The sequence below is a fragment of the Panthera tigris genome, chromosome X, assembly GCF_018350195.1.
Source record: "Panthera tigris isolate Pti1 chromosome X, P.tigris_Pti1_mat1.1, whole genome shotgun sequence".
NCBI lineage: Eukaryota > Metazoa > Chordata > Mammalia > Carnivora > Felidae > Panthera > Panthera tigris.
The window spans coordinates 90287729-90308352 of record NC_056677.1 but is presented as its reverse complement, the minus strand read 5'-3'; the positions used below and the strand labels follow the sequence as shown (position 1 = coordinate 90308352).

General features: G+C 45.7%; 1 protein-coding gene across 4 annotated transcripts in view; it reads left to right on the top strand.

Moving 5' to 3' along the window:
• Positions 1-20624, top strand: part of CHRDL1 (chordin like 1) — a 117990-nt gene that overhangs the window by 54620 nt on the left and 42746 nt on the right. The gene's annotated exons all lie outside the window — the stretch shown is intronic.

The following is a 20624-nucleotide window of genomic DNA, read 5'->3' as shown; positions in this document are numbered from 1 at the left end:
AAAATCTTAAGCCCAAGTATAGTCATTGGATGCCAAGGACACTGGAGAAAATCTTTGGAGCATGTAGAACACCAAGCCAATTGGAGTGCCTGCTAAGTCAGTCCAGGATTCCTAGCATTCCAGCCACGCCGTATACACCCCCACCCCCAGAGGGCAGCCAGTGGCCACAGAGGAGGCTACATCCGCCCAGCAGGCTGAGACCCTCATCAGACCCTCCAAGAGTCTGCTCCCTTGCTTAGGGTCGGCCTGCTTGCTTTGTGCTGAGTTCAGGGCGGTGGACAAACCGTACAGCCCAGTTTAGCCTAAGAATCTCATTTGCCATGGAGTCTCCAGGCAGTGAATCATTTCGAGCAAGCACTTAAGCAACTTTCCACTGAGTCATCCTGAGGACTGTCAGGTTCACTAATCCTGACATATACTGTGTATATCCTTTGTTCAGATCCTGTCCCCATCCTGATACTGGGGTCGGTAAACAACAGAGCTTTAAAGATGTGATTATTGGAGCTCATCTGTACCAGGGCTACCTTTGCCTACCTCCAAAAAGGCCCGAAGCACTACTCTTGGCCCGCAGCCAACTCTTGATCGGTGTATACTCTTGGCTACACAGCTACCAAGAGTGCGTTCTCTTAACTGTGAGTGGCACGGCATGCAGGATTTCTTTTCCAGATACTCCATGGATCTGTTTCCACTTGGCTTCTTCTAGACCAGGGGTCAGGAATTTTTTTTTCTGTAAAGGTCCAGATAGTAAATATCTTAGGCTCTTGCAGGCCGCACCACCTCTGTTACGATAACTCTTCCATCGTAGTGTGAAAGCAGCTGTCAGCAACATGTGAATGAACGGCCATGTCTGTGTTCCAATAAAACTTTATTTACAAAAACAAACTGCAGGTCAGATTTGACCCATGATGCCTCTTCTAGACATGAGGTGCCAAGTCCAATGAGTAGGTGAGACCTGTTTTCAGCTGGTAAAGTGTTTATGAACATCCCCTTGGGAAAGGGACCCCTCAGTTCATTTTGGGAAGAGATGTAAAAATTGTGGGAATATGTTTCATCTCATTTTGAATACGAAAGCCCATTCTTCATCCAGTGTTGGATGCCCTATGGCAATCAGAATAGGCTAAATTATGCTGCAGTCACAACCAACAAATCTCAGTGGCTTAAAACAAAGGTTTATTCCTTATCGTGCACCTTAAGGTAGCACATGGGTTTCTCATCCAGGGACACTGGCTGACTGAGCGTTGCCATCTGGAATTTAGTTCCAGTGACATGGGAAGGGAACTTAGCAAATTTTGCCATGGTTCTTAAAGACTTCTGCCTGGAAGTAACACAGATTACTTCTGCTCAAATGTCATTGGCCAGAGCAAATCACACAGCCATGTTTTGACTTCTAGGGGACAGGGGAGTGCAATGCTATCATGTGTCTGAAAGGAGAAGAATGAGAATGTTGATGAATAGCCCTAATGACTACCATGCTTTCTAAAAACATTTTTTTTCAGGTTCTTCATATCCTCTCTTGCCTAGCCCATAGTTCCTCTGGCCTATTTGCCTCTTTTGCCCAACCCTGGCTGACTTTGTTCAGTCCTGCTGGCTGTTGACATTAACATGTGAGGGAATATCTTAGGAACTAAAAGCATTAGGACAGCAATTATTCCTTAAAATGCTATGTTGACCAGCTATGAACATCACGTTGGGCCTTTGAGCCAGGTCCGACATGCCATTAGACCTGAGGATTGATTGCCACTGGGCAGCGGGCCTGAGAACAGTTTGACTTCCCATGCCTCTGGTTTTGATTTCACTTTGGTTTGCTTTTAATGGGAATTTGAATCAGAGGGGACGTTCTCAGCATATTGACTTTGGGCAGTTCCTGCCCTTAGTGCTCTGGAGGGCAGTTGTCACGATGGAAGAGGGAGGTGAAAAGCGAATGGTAGAAAGTGATAACAATGCAATATTACAGGCTGAAGTGAAACTTTTGGCCCATGATCTTGGAGGAGGGAATATATGTGTAAAGACAAAGGAATTAGTCGGGATCAGCTAATTGCTCTCCAATCCCAATGGTTCAGTGGCTAAACACAATGGAGGGGGGAGGCTATAGGGAAGGAGGGCTCTGCTCCATGTTGTCATCCGGGGATCCAGGTCCTTTTCGGGGTAGTGGCCTCGCCATCCTTTGTGGCCTGAGAGTCCTCCACAGGATCGTGCGCATGTGCCTCCCCACCCCGCCCAGTCTAGGGGAAAGAAAGAAAGGAGGATTGTGCATTAGGTTATGCAGGTCAGGCTTCAAAGATCTGTATGTCAGCTCTCACCACATTCCACAGACTAGAACTCATTCTGATAGCCCTACCTAACCACACACGAGGCTGTGAAATGCAGTGTATCTGGGTGTTGGGGACATGGGTGGGATGGAGAGGAGGAAAGCGGGTTTGATGGGCACACAGCACTGTGTGTACTACTGTATACTTGTCTTTTTTAATGTTTATTTTAGAGAGAGAGCACAAGCAGGGGAGGGGCAGAAGCAGAAGGGGAGAGAGGATCTGAAGCAGGCTCTGTGCTGTCAGCTGACAGCACACAGCTTGAGCAGGGCTCGAACCCACAACCTGTGAGATCATGACCTGAGCCGAAGTCGGACCCTTAACCGGCGGAGCCACCCAGGCGCCCCACTATGATATACTTGTCCTAATCAAGGGTGACTTTTACTAGGAAGGGGTCAAATTGCCAAGTCTTTGATTGAAGTCTTCACCAACATTCTCTCAACATTGAAATGTTTGCCACTCACAGAGCACTGTAGGCTTTTGTGCAGTAAGAGATTAGTCTTTCCCTCAGAGAACTCGTATTATAAATAGACATAAATGCACCCCCACCCCCAGATCTCACATTTTGCATTGTGCTTCACACAGGCTATAGACTCATAGGTAAGGGCAGTTATATTCTTGCTGGTACAGAGGCTTGGAATATGTGTGCTAGGGGCAGAGAAGTGAAAAAAGATGACATTCAGTGAAATGATGATCAGTGATCCTGGGCAACTCATTCCGAATCCTAGACTGTTCACAAATCACTATAAGAAACAAAAAGGTAGGCTTTAAAAGGGGAACTTTTTGCCCTGGCTACCAGGGAACTCAGAATCTTCTAATGCTCACATACAATAATTACATTAACTCTATTGGTTGGTAGTTCTTATAGCTACTTCTTGGTTCATGTTTTTTCTAGTTTAGCTTTTTGTTTTGTTTTGTTTTAATGTTTATTCACTTATTTTGAGACAGAGAGAGTGCAAGTGCATGTGCATGAGCCGAGTAGGGGCAGAGAGAGAGAGAGAGAGAGAGAGAGAGAGAGAGAGAATCCCAAGCAGTCTCCATGTTCAGCGCTCTGTGAGGAGCCCAATGCAGGGCTCAATCCCACGATTGAAAGCTCATGACTGAGCCAAAATGAAGAGTCAGATGCTCACCCGACTGAGTCACCCAGGCGCCCCTGTTTTGTTTTTAAGTGGACTTCATTACCAGCACAGTGCCCAGTGTGGAGCTTGAACGCATACACCTGAGATCAAGACCCAAGCTGAGATCAAAAGTCGGACGCTTAACCCACTGAGCCACCCAGGCGCCCCTCTGTTTTAAACTATGTCATGGTGTATGCCTTCTCTTGTAGAAAGGAAAAGGCGAAGGTATTTTTTTCTTGTTTTATTTAATGCTGAGTTGGAACGTTAACATTTGCAAAAAAGGCTTTTGGGCTGTATCAGTGGCTTCTGAGCAGTTGCTTTTACATGGTGTAGTTTTGGAGATGAACCTTGGGTTGAAGAAGAAGAGCCCAACTCTCTAAGCCAAAAAGGAGTACATCACTCCTTCAAGGGCAGCCAGAGCTGTTGTGTTCAACCCATAGCTGTTGGTCAGAACGGAGAAAGCCCTTTCAACAAAGTTCCCTTTCTCCCTAGTTTTGTACCGAGTATTTACGTGTCAGGTCATTTGTTTTTATTATTTCCTCTGGTCCAGGGTTTCTCACCTGCTTTGGGGCCAGGTAGTTTTTTGTTGTCACCGTCCTGTGTACTGGAGGATGGTAGAGGCATCCCTCACCCCTACCTGCTAGATGCCAGTAGCATCTTCCCCTACTTGTGACAACAGAAAATGTCTCCAGACGTTGTCCAATGTCCTCTGGGGGTAGCATTGCCTTCAGCTGAGAATTATTGCTGTAGTCTTAAAGTATTTGGAATTTGCACAGATAGCCTCACTTCCCCGGGATCCTGGTCTTGCGTTAAAGGCATTTTGCCATTTCTCATAGAGACAGCAGTTTGAGACAAAGGTTGTGAGTGGCAGGGAGTGCAGTTCTAGAATTGCTTACCTACTGCTCCCAGGAGGCAGAGGTTGAGGCAGTGTGGAACAAACGTCACATGTATATGTCCAGAACTAGGAATAAAAAAGCATTCTCTGCCTGGGTAGCTCAAATTGGACGGTTAAGCGTCCAATATTGGCTCAGGTCATGATCTTGTGGTTTGCGGGTTCAAGCCCCGTGTTGGGCTCTGTGCTGACAGCTCAGAGCCTGGAGCCTGCTTCAGATTTGGTGTCTTCCTCTCTCTGCCCCTCCCCATTTGTGCTCTGTCTGTATCTCTCAAAAATCAATAAACATTAAAAAAAAAAAAGCTTTCTCCAGGAGCCCAGGTGGCTCAGTCAGTTGAGCATCTGACTCTTGATTTCGGCTCAGATCATGATCCCAGGGTGATGGGATCGAGTCCCTCATTGCACAGCGTGGAGTCTCCTTGGGATTCATTCTCTCTCTCTCTGTCTCTGTCTCTGTCCCTCTGCCACTCTCCCACGCTCTCTCTCTCTCTAAAAGTTAAGAAAAGAAAAAATTAAAAAAGCCTTCTCAGTCCCTTTGAGAAGCTGACTCCTTTTCTAGGGTATTATTGAAGGTTTGGAAAACCTTCAGTGAGCTTTAGAACCGTAAGCCCTAAAGCAATGCCTCTCAGAACTGTACTAAATGCATGTGAATCCTTGGGAATCCTCTTGGGGCACAGACGCTGGCTGATTCGGTAGGTCAGGGTGGGGGTCTGAGATCCTGCATTTCTGACCACTTCCCAGGGAACACTGATGCTGCCGGTCCCCATACCACGCTTTGAATAGAGAGCAGGTGGTTTCCGGGATGCTTTGCCGGCTCCTGATGCCATTTTCAGGTTCTGTAGAGGGAATCGTTCCATTCCGAGATCATTTCACCGGCCCAGTAACGACGAAGGTAATCTGTAGTTTGTGACCATCCCCTCTTGCTGCCACTGTCAAGAAAGCACAGCCCAAGGTTAGAGCGTCCCCCACCCGCTCCCGCACACTCTCCCTAATAACCATGTGAGGTTATCATGAGGGGAGGTAGTCACGTACTTCCTTTTGGTCCTTGTAAATTTTTTTTAGATGTTCTTTGTGCCAGCGAAAGAGCGAGCACGCAAGTGAGGCAGGGGGTTCTTCCCAGGGAGAAGAACTTCCGAAGAGCAGTTGGAGTGTCGCAGAGGATTTTGTGTGGGTGGCTGTGTAGCTACACTACGTTCCTCCGCTTCCGGGGCCAGACACCATGGTTCTGGCTCCAGTCTAACCACTTTCTTTTCTTTTCTTTAAAAAAAATTTTTTTAATGTTTATTCATTTCCTGAGAGAGAGACACAGAGAGCAAGCAGGGGAGGAGCAGAGAGAGAGGGAGACACAGAATCCGAAGCAGACTCCAGGTCCCGAGCTGTCAGCACAGAGCCCGACGCGGGCCTCAAACTCATGAACAGTGAGATCATGGCCTGAGCTGAAGTGGGATGCTTAACCGACTGAGCCACCCAGGCGCCCCCAGTCTAACTGCTTTCTGACCTCAGTTTCCTCATCTGTAAGGGAGATAACAGCAAGACCTACCTCATGGGGTGGCATCTGGGAGAACAGGGCTGATGGACACGCGTATATGGTGCCGAACGCAGAGCCTGCTCAGTGTAGGCACAAGTCAGTAAATAGCAGCTGCTAATGATATTGATGCTATCACTGTAATTATCAGAACTATGACTCTCAGATTCGTTTCTGTCTCCGAAATGTCTGCATATGCCACACTCCCATCAGTGACATCTGTCATTATCCTCAAAGGTTCCCAGTTTGGAGTGGGCCAAGGTGTGAACCTTGAAACTGCTCCCATCAGAAACCCTGGTCGTCATGAGAATTAAGGCACCCTCTTCTTTTGATAATGATGGGCCCAAAGCAATGATTGAACCTCATATTTGCAGCTCCAGTCCTGCTAAATCCAAAGATGGCAGCAAACCTTATCTCCTTGCCTAATCTCCGACCCCTACAGTCACGGTTGCTTGTGATCACATCACTCGGAAATGAGGAGGGGGGCCACCCTGTGACTGTTGTTCACGCCTTCATTTCCTGAGGACTACTCGCCATCCCAGGGCGATCTGTGGTGTAGTTTTTTTGCATCCAGATTCCCTAAATACTTGCTTTTCAGTCTCTGTATTGTATACTCTTACGTGTGCTACCCTGTGCCCAGCAGGGACTTCGGCTTCCATACTTGAAGGTTCTTCTTGGAGGGAAACGCCATACTTCCTCTTTTCCTCTGGTAGTTCCATGACAAGGCAGACGAGCCGCCTCATTTAGTCTCCAGGAAGAAGTGGACTGACTTTTCCTAACAGCACTCTGACTGCTCCAAGCAGCCTGGAACCTTCTCCGTTTGCCACCGCCTTCCCTCTGCCTCTGCCAATGGCCTCTGGGGACCACTCTCTGAAGCCTGCCACTAACACTTTTCCAAACACAACAAAATGCGTGTTGGGGGATACGTTTTCTCAATTAATCCTCAAGTACCGAATGCCTCTTTTCTTCCGTTAGGTTCTTTCTCCAGCCTCCCGACAGGTCCTGCCTCCAACCCCGTGGTTTCCTCCAGTTGTCCTAAGCCAGTCTTTCAGAAATACTCACCTCACCAAATAACTTTACGGCCGAAATCACTTCACTGGCTTCTCCTCCTCTACAGGAAAAATCCAAACTTCCTGGGCTTGATTTCTTTCACTGCCCACCTCCCCCCATGCCTGGTGTCACTGGGTTGTTGTTGCAAGTGCCAAACTGTATGGTTCAAGTTAATAACACTATCCAGTATTTCATAGGGGGCGTTTTCTCTTGTTTTACAGGGCTCGCTAATGAAAGAAAAAAGAAAAGAGAGGAGAGGAGAGGAGAGGAGAGGAGAGGAGAGGAGAGGAGAGGAGAGGAAAAAGATGCAAGAGGTGCTGTATAGCTACCCAGGAGAAATACGTTAGGTCTTAGAGGAGGGCTGAGTGACTGAGGGTTGGGGAGCAGGGTCCTGAATTCAGTAGTGTCCAGCTGTCCGCGAGATGGCAAATGTCTAGATCCTCAAAATACCGAGTTATGAGTCTTCCTCGGGTGGTCATAGTTATCACATAGATGAAAACAAAAGTGCAGCAGTTCAGGAAAATCAGTGTGAGAAGATGTGAGGTCGTAGTGAAAAACAGGTTTCTTTCTTTACTGCGGGACTTCTGATATCCTTTAACACACTGAGAGGGATATTGTGAGCATAGAATATGGATCTTTTCCCAACTTTATTTGAAGCACGGAACTTTTGTTTGCACAGAGCATCTTGCCGAGTAGTAGTGCTCCGCAGAGCAGACTTGGGAAATGCTGGGGTAGGCAGTACAAAGGAATGCTTGACTGCACTCCCCACTGTCTCGGCCAGATGCCTCACATTGTTTCTGTAAATGCTGCTTGAGGGTAGTGACTAATTTGTCCATTTCAAAGGGTCATTGACCTTCAAAAAAAAAAAGTCTAGCTCCCAAAGGATTAGAACTAACCAAGTAATAGTAGAACTCATTCTTAATTTATTTAGGGAGAAGAGGAAGGCAGTGAGTGACACATGTTACTACACAACCTGCCATTAACAATCCGCTGTCATGCAGAATAGTTGATTTAACATTCCCATTTCAACTACAAGTCCATTTATCCCACCATTGGGTAATTAAACCAATTTTAAAACCTATTGGATAGTAGCATAGGAATAAGACAAGAAAATGCTCTTTATGTTCGGCTACATAACCCGAGTTCCAGTGAGGACTTGGGATTTGGAAGTTGGCCCCTGAAAACAGAAGGATTTGGTTTTCTTCTTTCCCAGTCGTTGGACTAGATTTTAGTGGGCTTCCCTAGCCCTCAAGTTTTGTGGCTCTCAGTAAAATTAGGTTTGAGTCGCTGCTTTGGCACTAAGTGATGGTGTCCATTCCACTCTCATTACCTAAGCCTTCTAGGGTTTCCCATGTAGATCTCCAACAGGAAGCTGGAAATGGCTTCCTCTCTGGACAGATGCAAACGAGGCCCGAATGAGATTGGAATGGTCCATGAGCTGAATAATGGAGCTGATGATAAAGCTGCTCAGTAAAGTGGAGGAAGACATTTTGACAGGACAGGACATGGAGGGGTTCCCTGCAAAGACTGGATTATGGGAAGCTGTCACCGGTAACTGCTCTTAGCCTCCAGAAAGCAGAAACCGAGCATGCGTGACCCTAGAGCCTGAGAACTGGACTGAACTGCCAGCAGGGTTCCAGTGCCGCTGAAGTGAATCCCACAGGCTCCTGGCTTTGTGTTCAACTAGCAGAGGCATCTCTTTTCGGTTGTGGAACACTTTGAGAGAACCCATGGACCCCCTTCTCACTCATACTTCTTGCTCTATGAGAACAGCCTTGCTCTATGTGAACGGAATTAATAATAGACTCGCAGCATTTGAGCATGTGTTGCTATTGCAACGTCGATCATTTAGCAAATAGTATGCTTGTTATCTGATGCTAGACTGTAGGGTACAGACAAGCGGGCCATTAGAGCAGCCACAAGAAATCAGAGCATGCTGGGTGGATGGTGAGGGTTGGCTACAAGATGAGCAAGCAAAGGTTGGTCTCTGATGGTGGTTGGGTCTAGGGTGAGCCAGGGCAGAGTTGCCAAGGAGCACAGTGCGGGGAGGGGGATAACGACTGGTTGGTCTGAAGTACAGCATTCTTAATTTTTTTTTTAATGTTTGGGGTGGGCAGAGAGAAAGAGGGAGACACAGAATCCGAAGCAGCCTCCAGGCTCCGAGCTGTCAGCACAGAGCCCCACGAGGGACTCGAACCCACGAACCGCGAGATCATGACCTGAGCCGAAGTCGGACGCTTAACTGACTGAGCCGCCCAGGTGCCCCTGAAGTAAAGTGTTCTTTAGCCAAGGGGATGCATCTTTGAGATGTGCTTCGTTACCCTGGCTGGACCATGCCATGAGACTGCTCCATACCTATAGCCTCAACCCTTGGGTGCTCGCCCACAGGCAGGAGACTTGACACTGCAGGGCCAGGATTGCCGCCTGAAAGGCAGCAAATCACAAACTGAGGGGCCTTTTCTGAGTCGGCAGAACCATCATGAGATGGAGTAAGTTCTGGACACTGGACCACTGGAGCCGACTCAGTGACAGATCTCCGTGCCTTCAGGTGCTTATGTACCTGGTAAAACTGGAGACAGTCATCATCAATGGGTTGTGTTGGCTCTAGCTTCTTTCCTCCCCGAGCCTTTTCAAAACATATGGAATCTCGTTTGCTCCCCTTATATCACCGTGAAGTAGAAGCCGATGAAATGATTGTCCCCAGCAAATACACATACTCACAAATGCGGAGAGTTCATCAGAAGCCGTAGGCCTAGAGATGCAGACCAGCACCACTTGCTTCCTAGAGACACGGGTCTTCCCTCCGGCGTAAACCCTCTCCTCTAGCCGTCATTCCCGGCATCTGTCTGACAAGAGGGCACATCCCGGCAGGGTCAGCTACTGACTGCCAACAGTTGAAACATTAAGGGAAGCGGGATGAAAAACAGCCCACAGATGGGTTCCGGGTGAGGAGGGAAGAAGCAGGATTACACCGGGGTGTGAGCTTTCAGAAAGCGCTTTCTTCCAGTCGCCTGTCCAGCTGGACCGGCAGATGACTGTTTCCTCTCACTCGGCACCTTCTTGCTCAGGACAGTGTTGTGTCTCTCTCTCTTGAGCTGCAGAGTGATCTCCTGAGTCTGCCGCAAGAATTTCCTGCCCTGGGACCCCACTGGGGGGTTGGGCTGGGGGTGCGAGTAGCGAGGCCACTAGTCTTGGTGTGGGCCCAAACATGGTCTTCTTGAAGATTCCAAGCGGGAAAATCCAGCCCCGCATCAGCCCCTTCCTTTGGCTCAGCTGCCTGGCAGGCCTATCCCGCCTCCCAAGGTGGGTGCCCTGCGGCATGGCCACGGAGCACCAGACCAAATTACGACTTCCCATTGACCTCCCCATCCCAGCCCCCAGACCCCTTTGTGGGTTCTGCTTTCCTGTTTCATTTACCTTTCCCTTCTTTGTCTGCCTCCCTGTCCCCTTACACAGCACCTTCATTTTGCTTAAGCCTGTCCCACTCGGGTACCCAGCCCCTGTGTCCGCGTTGTAAGGGCGTTTAGTGATTTCGTTGTAACAGCTTTATTGAGATACAATTCACTGTGAATTCAGGGCAGTTACAACATACCACCACCGTCACCACTGTCCACTTCCAGAATATCGTCATCACCCCAAAACGAAGGCTCATACCCCCTGGCAGTCAATCCCCCATTCTTCCCTCTCCACAGCTCCTGACACCCACTGATGTCCTTTCTGCCTCTGTGGATTTGCTTATTCTGGACATTTCATCCAAATGGAATCCTATGTCCTGTGACCTTTTGTGTCTGGCTTTATTGCTTAGTCGAATGTTTTCAAGGGTCATCTAGTCGAACTGAATAACATTGCACTGTATGGATATACCGCTTATTGTTCATCCATTTATCCACTGATGGACACTTGGGTTGTTTTCACCTTTGGGCTTCTGGCTCCTCGGAATGATGCAGCCGTGAGCATCCACATACCGTATCTGTTTGAGTCCCTGCTTTGACTCCTCTTGGATACACGCCCAGCAGTGGAATTACTGGTTCATGTGGTAACTCTATATTTAACTTTCAGAAACTGCCAAACTCCTTGCCAAAGCAGCTATACCATTTTACATTTTTACACCCCCACCAGCAGTGGAAGGGGGCTCCGGTTTCTCCACATCCTTGCCAACACTTGGTGTTCTTGTCTTTTTTATTACAGCCTCCCGGGTGGGTGCGAAGTGACAGCATGCTGTGGATTTTTGTCCCCTGCCCCAAGGCCTTGCTCTTCATAGCGGGACTTTTCCAGTGTTTGGTACTCATTACTACAAACTCATTGAACCTCTGAAAACAGCAAAGCCCTTTTCTAGCTAATGCTTAAACCTGGGCCATGTCAGGCACTCTGGCAGAGCAAAGAGGAAGCGAGCTGAGGGACAGAGTGGACTGGCCACCTTTGGAAGTATCGATGTGGCAGGAACAGTCTGCTCTACCACTCCGCCGAGAGCAGAGGCATAAAAGGATTCGTAGTGAATGTGATGGCTCAGAGGTGACTTTCTAGTCACCACTCAGAATCCGGCTATCTATCTATCTATCTATCATCTATCTATCATCTATCTATCTATCTATCTATCTATCTATCTATCTATCTATCTATTAGAGAGACAGCGAGTGGGGAGAGGGGCAGAGAGAGGGAGAATCCCAGGCTGGTTCCTCACGGTCAGTGCAGAGCCCGATTCGGGGCTTGAACTCACTAAACCGCGAGATCATGACCTGAGCAGAAAGCAAGAGTTGGACACTTCACCGACTGAACCACCCAGGAGCCCCAGAAGCTGGCAATTATTGAGAAGTTCTACAGGGCAGTGGAAAACAGTTGTCTTAGCGTGGGCTGCTAGAACAAAAATGCCATGTTTGCTAGAACAAACATTTGTTTCTCACAGTTGTGATGGCTGAGAAGTCCAAAATCAGCGCGCCAACAGATCTGGTGTCTGGAGAGACCCCACTTCTTGGCTTATAGACCCACCTTCAGGCTGCTTCCTCACGTGCTGAGAACAAAGATCATCTCCTTCCTGTGTCTTCTGATAAAGGCACTAATCCCATTCCTGAGGGCTTTGCCATCTTGACCTAATCACATCCCAAAGGCCCACCTCCTTTTTTTCTTTTTCAAGTTTTTATTTAAATTCCAGTTAACATACAGTGTGATACTAGTTTCAGGTGTATAATTTAGTGATTCAGCACTTCCGTACAAAACCCGGTGCTCATCACAAGTGCACTCCTTAATCCCCATCACCTATTTAACCCATCCCCTTACCGACCTCCCATCTGGTAACCATCAGATTGTTCTCTGTTATTAAGACTCTGTTTCTTGGTTTGTCTCTCTCACTCTTTTTTTCCCAATGCTCATTTTTTTTCTTCAATTCCACATATGAGTCAGATCATATGGTCTTTTTCTTTCCCTGACTGACTTATTTTGCTTAGCATAATACTCTCTAGCTCTATCCACATTATTGCAAAGGGCATGATTTCATTCTTTCTCATTGCCAAGTAGTATTCCATTGTATATATAAACCACATCTTCTTTATCCATTCATCAGTTGATGGACATTTAGGCTTTTTCCATAGTTTGGGTATTGCCGATAGTGCTGTTGATCATGCTGCAGTAAACATCAGACTGCACATATCCCTTTGAATTAGTATTTTTGTATCTTTTGGGTAAATACCTAGTAGTATAATTGCTGGATCACAGAGTAGTTCTATTTTTAACTTTTTGAGGAACCTCCATACTGTTCTCCAGAGCGGCTGCACCAGTTTGCATTCCCACCAACAGTGCAAGAGGGTTCCTCTTTCACCACATCTTCACCAAGACCTGTTGTTTCCTGCGTTGCTAATTTTAGCCATTCTGACTGGTGTCATGTGATCTCTCATTGTAGTTTTGATTTGTATTTCCCCGATGATGAGTGATGTTGAGGGTCTTTTCACATGTCTGTTGGCCGTCTGGACGTCTTCCTTGGAAAAGTGTCTGTTCATGTCTTTTGCAAAGGTCCCACCTCCTAATACCATTACGTTGGGAGATTAGGTTTTTAATACATGAATTTGGGGGGCAAGGAGGACACAAACATTCAGTCTAACTCAGGCACTGTAAAGATTAGGCAGCCCTACATCTCTTGCCTTACCAACCTACTTTCTACCTTCCAGAAATCCTGTCATTTTTTTTTTCTTTTCTTTTTTTTTTTAATTTTTTTTTCAACGTTTATTTATTTTTGAGACAGAGAGAGACAGAGCATGAACAGGGGAGGGGCAGAGAGAGAGGGAGACACAGAATCTGAAACAGGCTGCAGGCTCTGAGCGGTCAGCACAGAGCCCGATGCGGGGCTCGAACTCACAGGCCGGGAGATCATGACCTGAGCCGAAGTCGGACGCTTAACCGACCAAGCCACCCAGGCGCCCCAGAAATCCTGTCATTTATAGCTGATAGTAATATTACAGTAACAACATTTATTAAGCATTAATATGCACCCAGTATTATGCCAAGCTCATTATGCATCTTATCTTGTTGGTTCCTCACAACAACCTATGAAGTAGGTACTGTTACGAGCTCCCATTTTGTAGATGGTGGAACGGAGGCTCAGTAATACGAAGTGACTTGCTCAGCTAATAGGTGGTAACTAATTAATAGTGAGCCTGGAATTTGAACCCAAATGGAAAACCCTAAAGTCAGCCCTCTCCTCCCAATAGGACATATTGTGGAGGCTGTGTTTTCAGTAATCTCCACCACATAAGCCCAACATTCTGCAAAGCCAATAGCTTCAAACATCAAAGGGCCATGGTAACAATTTAATTATCTAGAAAAATAACCTGTTTTCAAACATTTCCTTCCATTGACACCTTAGCATAAATTAATGAGATAAGTCCTATGCCTCCCTATATAAGGACCTCAATGTGGTGGGCCAGAGAAGAGCTAAGTCTTTATGGAAGAGGAGCGTTTGGAGAAGATCTGGAAGTCTTAGGTCTCTGTCCCAGGAAAGCCAGTGCATTTAAGTCATCTCTTGGAGAGGCCCAGGGAAAGAAGAAGCGGGAGCGGTTGGAGCATGGAAAGGAAGAGATCCGAATGGTAGGCATCGCTGCTGTGGCCGCTAGACCCACTTGAAGCAGTACCTTCACTTTTACTGAGCATCCCAAAGAAACAAGACACAGCACCCCGCTGTCCCTCTCTCACTACAGCAGCACTCCTTGGTGGAGCATAAGTGGTTTCCCACGAGCATCCTTAGCTGTCTGCTTTCTTTCCATCTGGGCCAAGGCCTAAGAGCCAGCCCAAATTTACACGCTCTAAAACAGTGTGTTTTAGAAAGCACCGCAATAGCTCACACTTGCCCCAGAGGTGCCGGATAGTTTCAGTGGCAAAGAACCATCTTATTGTGGTCGGATTGGGAACACAGAGTCCTGACTAGGGTCTGTCCCACTAGTGGGAGGACAGCTGGGCTTCCGTGACCAGTTTTGTAGGATTGTCTTTCTCTGGTTGGAAGACACCCAGAATAGTCACCTAGTCTAGCCTCTGGCCTTCAAGTAGAATTTCTTTCCAACAGAAACTCTTGAAACTTAATTTTGGAATGAGAAATACAGCTTTCTAGTGTCTGACTGAAATCGTTAGTGATGCAGGTGGTATTCTTTCCCACTTGGCATAGTTTGCCAATTTGTGATAGATAATCTGACCTCTCTTCTAGCCTTCACCTTTATGACTTATTTAAATATGTTCTCATTTAACATCTTTTTGTGCCATCCCCTCTGAGGACAGCAGGATTCTTCTTGAAGTTAGGGACATGCCCTATTTACCTACCGTACACATAAACACAAAGCAAACGTCGTTTAATTAAATGTCCAGTTATCCATGGAAAGAAGGGAATCCCTCTATGTTCTTTGGGTTTTTTCAGGATGTGTGTGTGTGTGATCATAATTAAAGGGAAGGTAACCTCTTCCTTCAAGGCTTGTACCTTCATCTCTCAATTCCCCCTCCACCACCACCTCTGGCACGGTCTGCATATGTGCTGGGAGCCGACCAGTCGGATGACAGAGAACGAGACTGGACACATTAGCACCAGGCTGAGCCATCAAGAGTAAAGTAGGAACCTGAGTAATGGCAGCAATGGCAAAAGAAGGGAGAGTCTTGGAGACCAGGAGATTGGCAACTGGGAGCTCTGGAGGGGTTTGCATCTCTCATAAACACTGGGACCTGATTTGTCTCCTGACGTACAAGTGACCTTTCTGAAGAGCCAAGAAGTGGCCCACTAAGAAAATAGAAATTTGAGGGTAGGGAGAGTGGAGAAGTCAACAGCTGGCATGAGGACTTTGGGTTCCCGAGGGTGGGAAGAAGGCTAGTGCCAGGAGGGGAGAGAATGGTGTACCAAAGGAAGTGGGATAGGACCACAGACTTCTTGGTTAAAATGTGTCAGTTTCTCTGAAGAGAAACAAAACAAAACCAAACAAACTTGTGGCAAGGCTATTCATACTAAGATGTTCCTGCCAATGTGTAACCTCTCGCAGAAGTATTGGGATTATAAAATCTGATTGCCCAAAGACAACCATTTACCCCAAAGTAATGGACTTCTAATGATGGCATTTGAGGTAGCAGTGAGAGAAAAGGAAGGAAGAGATATTTAGGATAGGGGAGTGTTTTTTGAGCCCCCCGGAAGTCATAGTTCTGCTATTTATAAGACCATCCCTAATGGGATGGGGGGGTGCGTGGAAGAAGTAGTTTCTATTCCTGGCATAACTATAGTCAGATGGCATCGTGCTGGTCTGCTTACCCCACGATGTCCTTGCCCCGCCTCTCCTCAGAGTAGCACTCCCCTGAGGGGCTTTGAGGCCAGCTATGCTTTGGACGCATTTTCTGCCACTTTTCAGCCAGGAACACCGAATGTGTTCCAAGGATAGTTGGCTAGAAGCCCGGCCACCTTGGAAAATCGAGGAAGGCAGAGGGTAGAGTACCAGGTGGCCTTCCTTGCTTCTGTGGTTCCTTGCATGCTGTGTTGGCCTTCTAAAATCCAAGGCAAGGGGCGCCTGGGTGGCTCAGTTGGTTGAGCATTCAACTTTGGCTCAGGTCATGATCTCACGGTTCATGAGTTTGAACCCCGCATCGGGCTCTGTGCTGACAGCTCGGAGCCTGGAGCCTGCTTTGGATTCTGTGTCTCCCTCTCTCTCTGTCTCTCTCTCAGTCAAAAATAAATACACATTAAAAAACAATTTTAAAGATGTAAGGGGAAACTTAACTCCCACGTCCCATTTTTTTTTTTTTTTTTTAATGAAACAACTACCCATTTTTATTAGATAAAACTTCAGGTTCCAAATCACTTCCAAATCACTTCTCCAAACTTAATTAATTAATTAATTTCTGAGAATGCATTCTTTCCTTTGCATTATAAATGAAAAATGTAAGGGCCTTGCTGTTCCACTTTACTGTGCAGCTAGCATTTGAATCCATGCCTGTTTAATTAATTAATTAAGTATTATTATTATTAGTTCTTATAGTTTTAATCCACTAAGTTTTGGGGGCGGCTTTTTAAATATATGTTTTTAAATTTTAATTCCAGTATAGTTAACATACAGTGTTAGGTTAGTTTCAGGTGTATGATACAGTGACTCAACACTTCCATATGTCCTATTCTTAGAAAAATTGAGACCCCTTGGGGTGCCTGGGTGGCTCAGTCAGTTGAGCGTCTGACTCTTGATTTTGGCTCAGGCCATGGTCTCATGATCATGAGATCGATCCCCACATCGGGCTCCACGCTGATAGCGGAGCCTGCCTGGGATTCTCTCTCTCTTTCTCTGCCCCTTCTCCACTCGTTCTCTTTCTCTTTTGCTCTCTCTGTCTCTGTTTCCCCCTCTCTTTCTCTCAAAATAAGTAAATAAACCCTAAAAAAAAAAGAAAGAAAGAAAAATTGAAACCCAGAGGGGTAAAGTGGCTTGTGTAAGGTTGTGGAGTGTGGATACCTAAGCTGGGATTTTTGACTCAGTGGTCTTTGTCTCCCAGTGTGAAAAACATGCTTTTCTTTAGCAAAAATTGTATACATTTAAGGTGTACAACATGCTTATTTGTTATACATAAACAGATTGAATTGATTACTGTGGTCCAGCTAATTAACATCATCTCCTCACATAGTTCGAGTTTGTTTTGTGGTGAGAACACCTGAAATCTTCTCTCTTAGCCGATTTCCGGGACCCAACACAATATTATTAATTATAGTCATCACGCTGTACATTAGCTCTCCAGCCGTATTCATCTTACATAACTGCAGCTTTATACCCTTTGACCAACATCTCCCCTTCTCCCTGAACCGCAGACCCCGGGAACCACCATTCTACCTTCTGCTTCTATTATTTGACATTTTTTAGATTTCACCAAAAGGGAAATCATGCCTTTTTTTTTTTTTTTTTTTTTTTTTACCTCTGTATCTGACTTATGTCACCTAGCATACTGTCCTCCAGGTCTATCCAGTATTGTTGCAAATGGCAAGAACTCTTTTTTAAGGTTGAATAATACTCTGTTGTGTATATATACCATGGTTTCTTTTTCCATTCCTCGGTTGACCGACACTTAGGCTGTTTCCATATCTTGGCTATTGTGAATAACACTGCAATAAACACGAGAGCACAGATATCTCTTGCATGTACTGATTTAATTTCTTTCCTGCCAGCCAGTTTTAACACCCACTCTGTGTAAAGAAAAACATAAACTTCGAGACAGGAAAGCTGTATGTCTGAGTTGGGCTTCCTATTAGATAGCTCTGTGGCATGGGCCAAATCTTTCGGGGTACCAGTAGCCTCACTTTCATAATGCCCCCACCACCACTCCATTAGGGATATTAAAAGAATGAAATAAGAATAAATGGAAAGCTATTAAGATAAATTTATTGTGTAAACCTAGCATTAACTTGCTCATAGTTGGTTTCTTTTTCTTTGATTCTGTTTTGTCTTTCTGTCTTTTGCTTTCTCCCCATCTCCTGTTGAGTAGATTAATAGACTCCATGCCAGGCCGCTATGCAGACTATTGCAAGAAAGACTCTCAAGGTCATGCTTCCCCTGGAAAACCTCACCCTGCACTTGCCCCCCGCCCCCCGTTGATCCCTTGGTAGAAGGCCCAATTCAAAGATCAATCCACATTCTTCTGAGGCAAAATAATTCCAACCCACTTTTTCTTCTTTTGGTATTCCAAAGATCTGTCAACTCCTGTAAGAGTCACGGTAGATATTATTTTGTAGGTCATCCCAGTTTTCCTTCGCCACAAAGTACAGATATTTGGTGTAATTAGAGCCCAGGGGGGTGAGTGGGCCCTGCTCCTATCCTTTCTCCAGTGAGTTTCATTCCTGTCTACCAGCTAAATCTGGCTGGTTGTGTCCTGTTGTGGGCAGGGGCCAGGACTTAGGGTCTGCTGGTAAGAAATAAACATTTTCTAGGAGCTGAGGCTTCTTTTTAAGGAACTTCTTTTGCATCTTGTAAGGGGTCATTAATCAGTTCACACCCAAGGAGTAAGTTACTCAGAAATTGAAGCTAGATCAGTTTATATAGCAAAGTATAGAATTGAGTTAGTTATAGAAATCATTGAAGCCAAAGTAAGTGTGATATCAGTTTTCTAGGTATTCTAGGCCAAAACATTGTAAAGGAACACCATAACCTTCATGTTCCATTGATTTTGGTTTTTAAATCGAATGGCCCCTTCCTTGTTCCAAGGTTGATGTGATTGATAGCCTCCTTGATAGTGGCAAGGACGGATGATTCTAGAATCAGACATCAGTTCAGATTTTGGTGCTGCCACTCACAAGTTGTGTGACCTGGGGCAAGTCATTTAATTTCTTAAACCTTAGTTTCCCCATCAGCAAAATAAGTAAAAGCCAAGGAGAAAATGCATGGAAAAGCACTCACCATTGTGCCTGGCATATTAATTAGGGTTCAATAAATGTTAGCTGTATTATTATTATTATTATTATTATTACCATTCACCTTTATTATTTTCACCAACATCCTGAGGACAATTTTATTCTGTTTTGTTTTATTTTGTTTCAAGTTTTTATTTAAATTCTAGTTAGTTAACATATAGGAAAATATTGGGTTCAGGGGTAGAATTTAGTGATTCATCTATTCTGTTTTTTTTTTTTTTTTAAAACAGTCGTACTGAGGTATAATTGACCCATAAGATGGACTCATTTTCATTATACCTTTTTTTTCTATTTTTAAAAGTTTTATTTACTTATTTTGAGAGAGAGAGAGAGCATGAGCAGGGGAGGGGCAGAGAGAGAGAGAGAGAGAGAGAGAGAGAGAATCCCAAGCAGGCTCTGGACTGTCAGCACAGAGCCCGACATGGGGCTCAAACTCAGGAACCGTGAGATCATGACCTGAGGCGAAAATCAAGAATTGGACGCCCAACCAACTGAGCCACCCAGGCGCACCTTCAGTATACCTTTGACTGATGGGAAGGAAAGGACGCTTTCACTGTCTGAGCCTTCCCTTAACAAAACACACAACTCCTCTGACTTCTCTTCTTCCACTATTCTACAGAGGGCACTTTCCCAGCTCTTTTTATATCTATTGTTAATTTGTACATCAATGATTAGCTTCATCTGGGTTGTTTGGTGTGTGTGCGTGGGGGGGTGGGTGTGTGCGTGCATGCACACACACACCATGCGTCCTAAGGAAGCCCAGTAAAAAGACTTTTTGAGGCCATTTAGAGTCCACTCACCAAGTGCATTGGTGCATTGAGTTTTTGCTACATGGGAACCCTGCACTAGACCCCACAAAGGAAAGAGACACGTAAGGCAGCGTCCAAGTCCTTAAAAAGCAAAACATGCATATGTGTACATAAGCTGATAGAAAGAAGATGGAATTTGGGGCCATCGCTCACTACATTCATGACTTCAGAAAAGTCCACCTCAGAGGTTTGTTACCCTCAAATGAAAAATGAAGTTCAAGATCTGCCTTCCTTGATTGATAGGATTGTTATGAGGCTCCGGTGTAATAATCTGTGTGAAATCACTTTGTAAATTGTTGGCTAGATGACTATAATTCAGGAATATGAGATACAGTAATATTCAAGTCCCAGACTGTGTGCTTCAGAAATCACATGTTTTGAGAGGTCCAGATCGTGGGCTGGAGCTATTGGAGAATGCTTTGCAGAAGAAAAGGGACTTTTCCTGAGACTTCAAAATCGAACAGGACTTCAGCAGGTGGAAAAGAGTGGGAGGAGGGGGGAGATCTTGGTGGTGGAATTAAAAATAAGCAGAGACTTCATGTGGTAACTATACTTCAATAAAAAAAAACAAGCAAGGACCCCAGGGGCCAGAACAAACATACAGGCACATACCGAGTGATATAAAACATGGGAGGGGGTAAGGTTACCAGGGTAGTTATAATAGATGGTTCGTCTTCTGAAAGGACTCCCTCCTTCCAGCCAAGTTAACACATTATTCATCTGGTCTGTTAGTTCCCTCAAGGCAGGAGCCTTGTCCTTCTCTGATTTCTCTCTAGTACCCATTCTAGTGCCTGGCACATCATAGGTGCTCAATAAATGCTCACCAAATAAAAGAACAGATGGGTGATCATATCAGTTGCTGTTCTTGTCTGGTCGCTTTAATATTATCTAAGGTCATCGGCCACTGAATTAGAAACTATCTGTAAAATTCTTCTAGTGTTTATTTTTGAGAGAGAGAGAGAGAGAGAGAGAGAGAGACAGAGCATGAGCAAGGGAGGGGCAGAGAGAGAGGGAGACACAGAATCCGAAGCAGG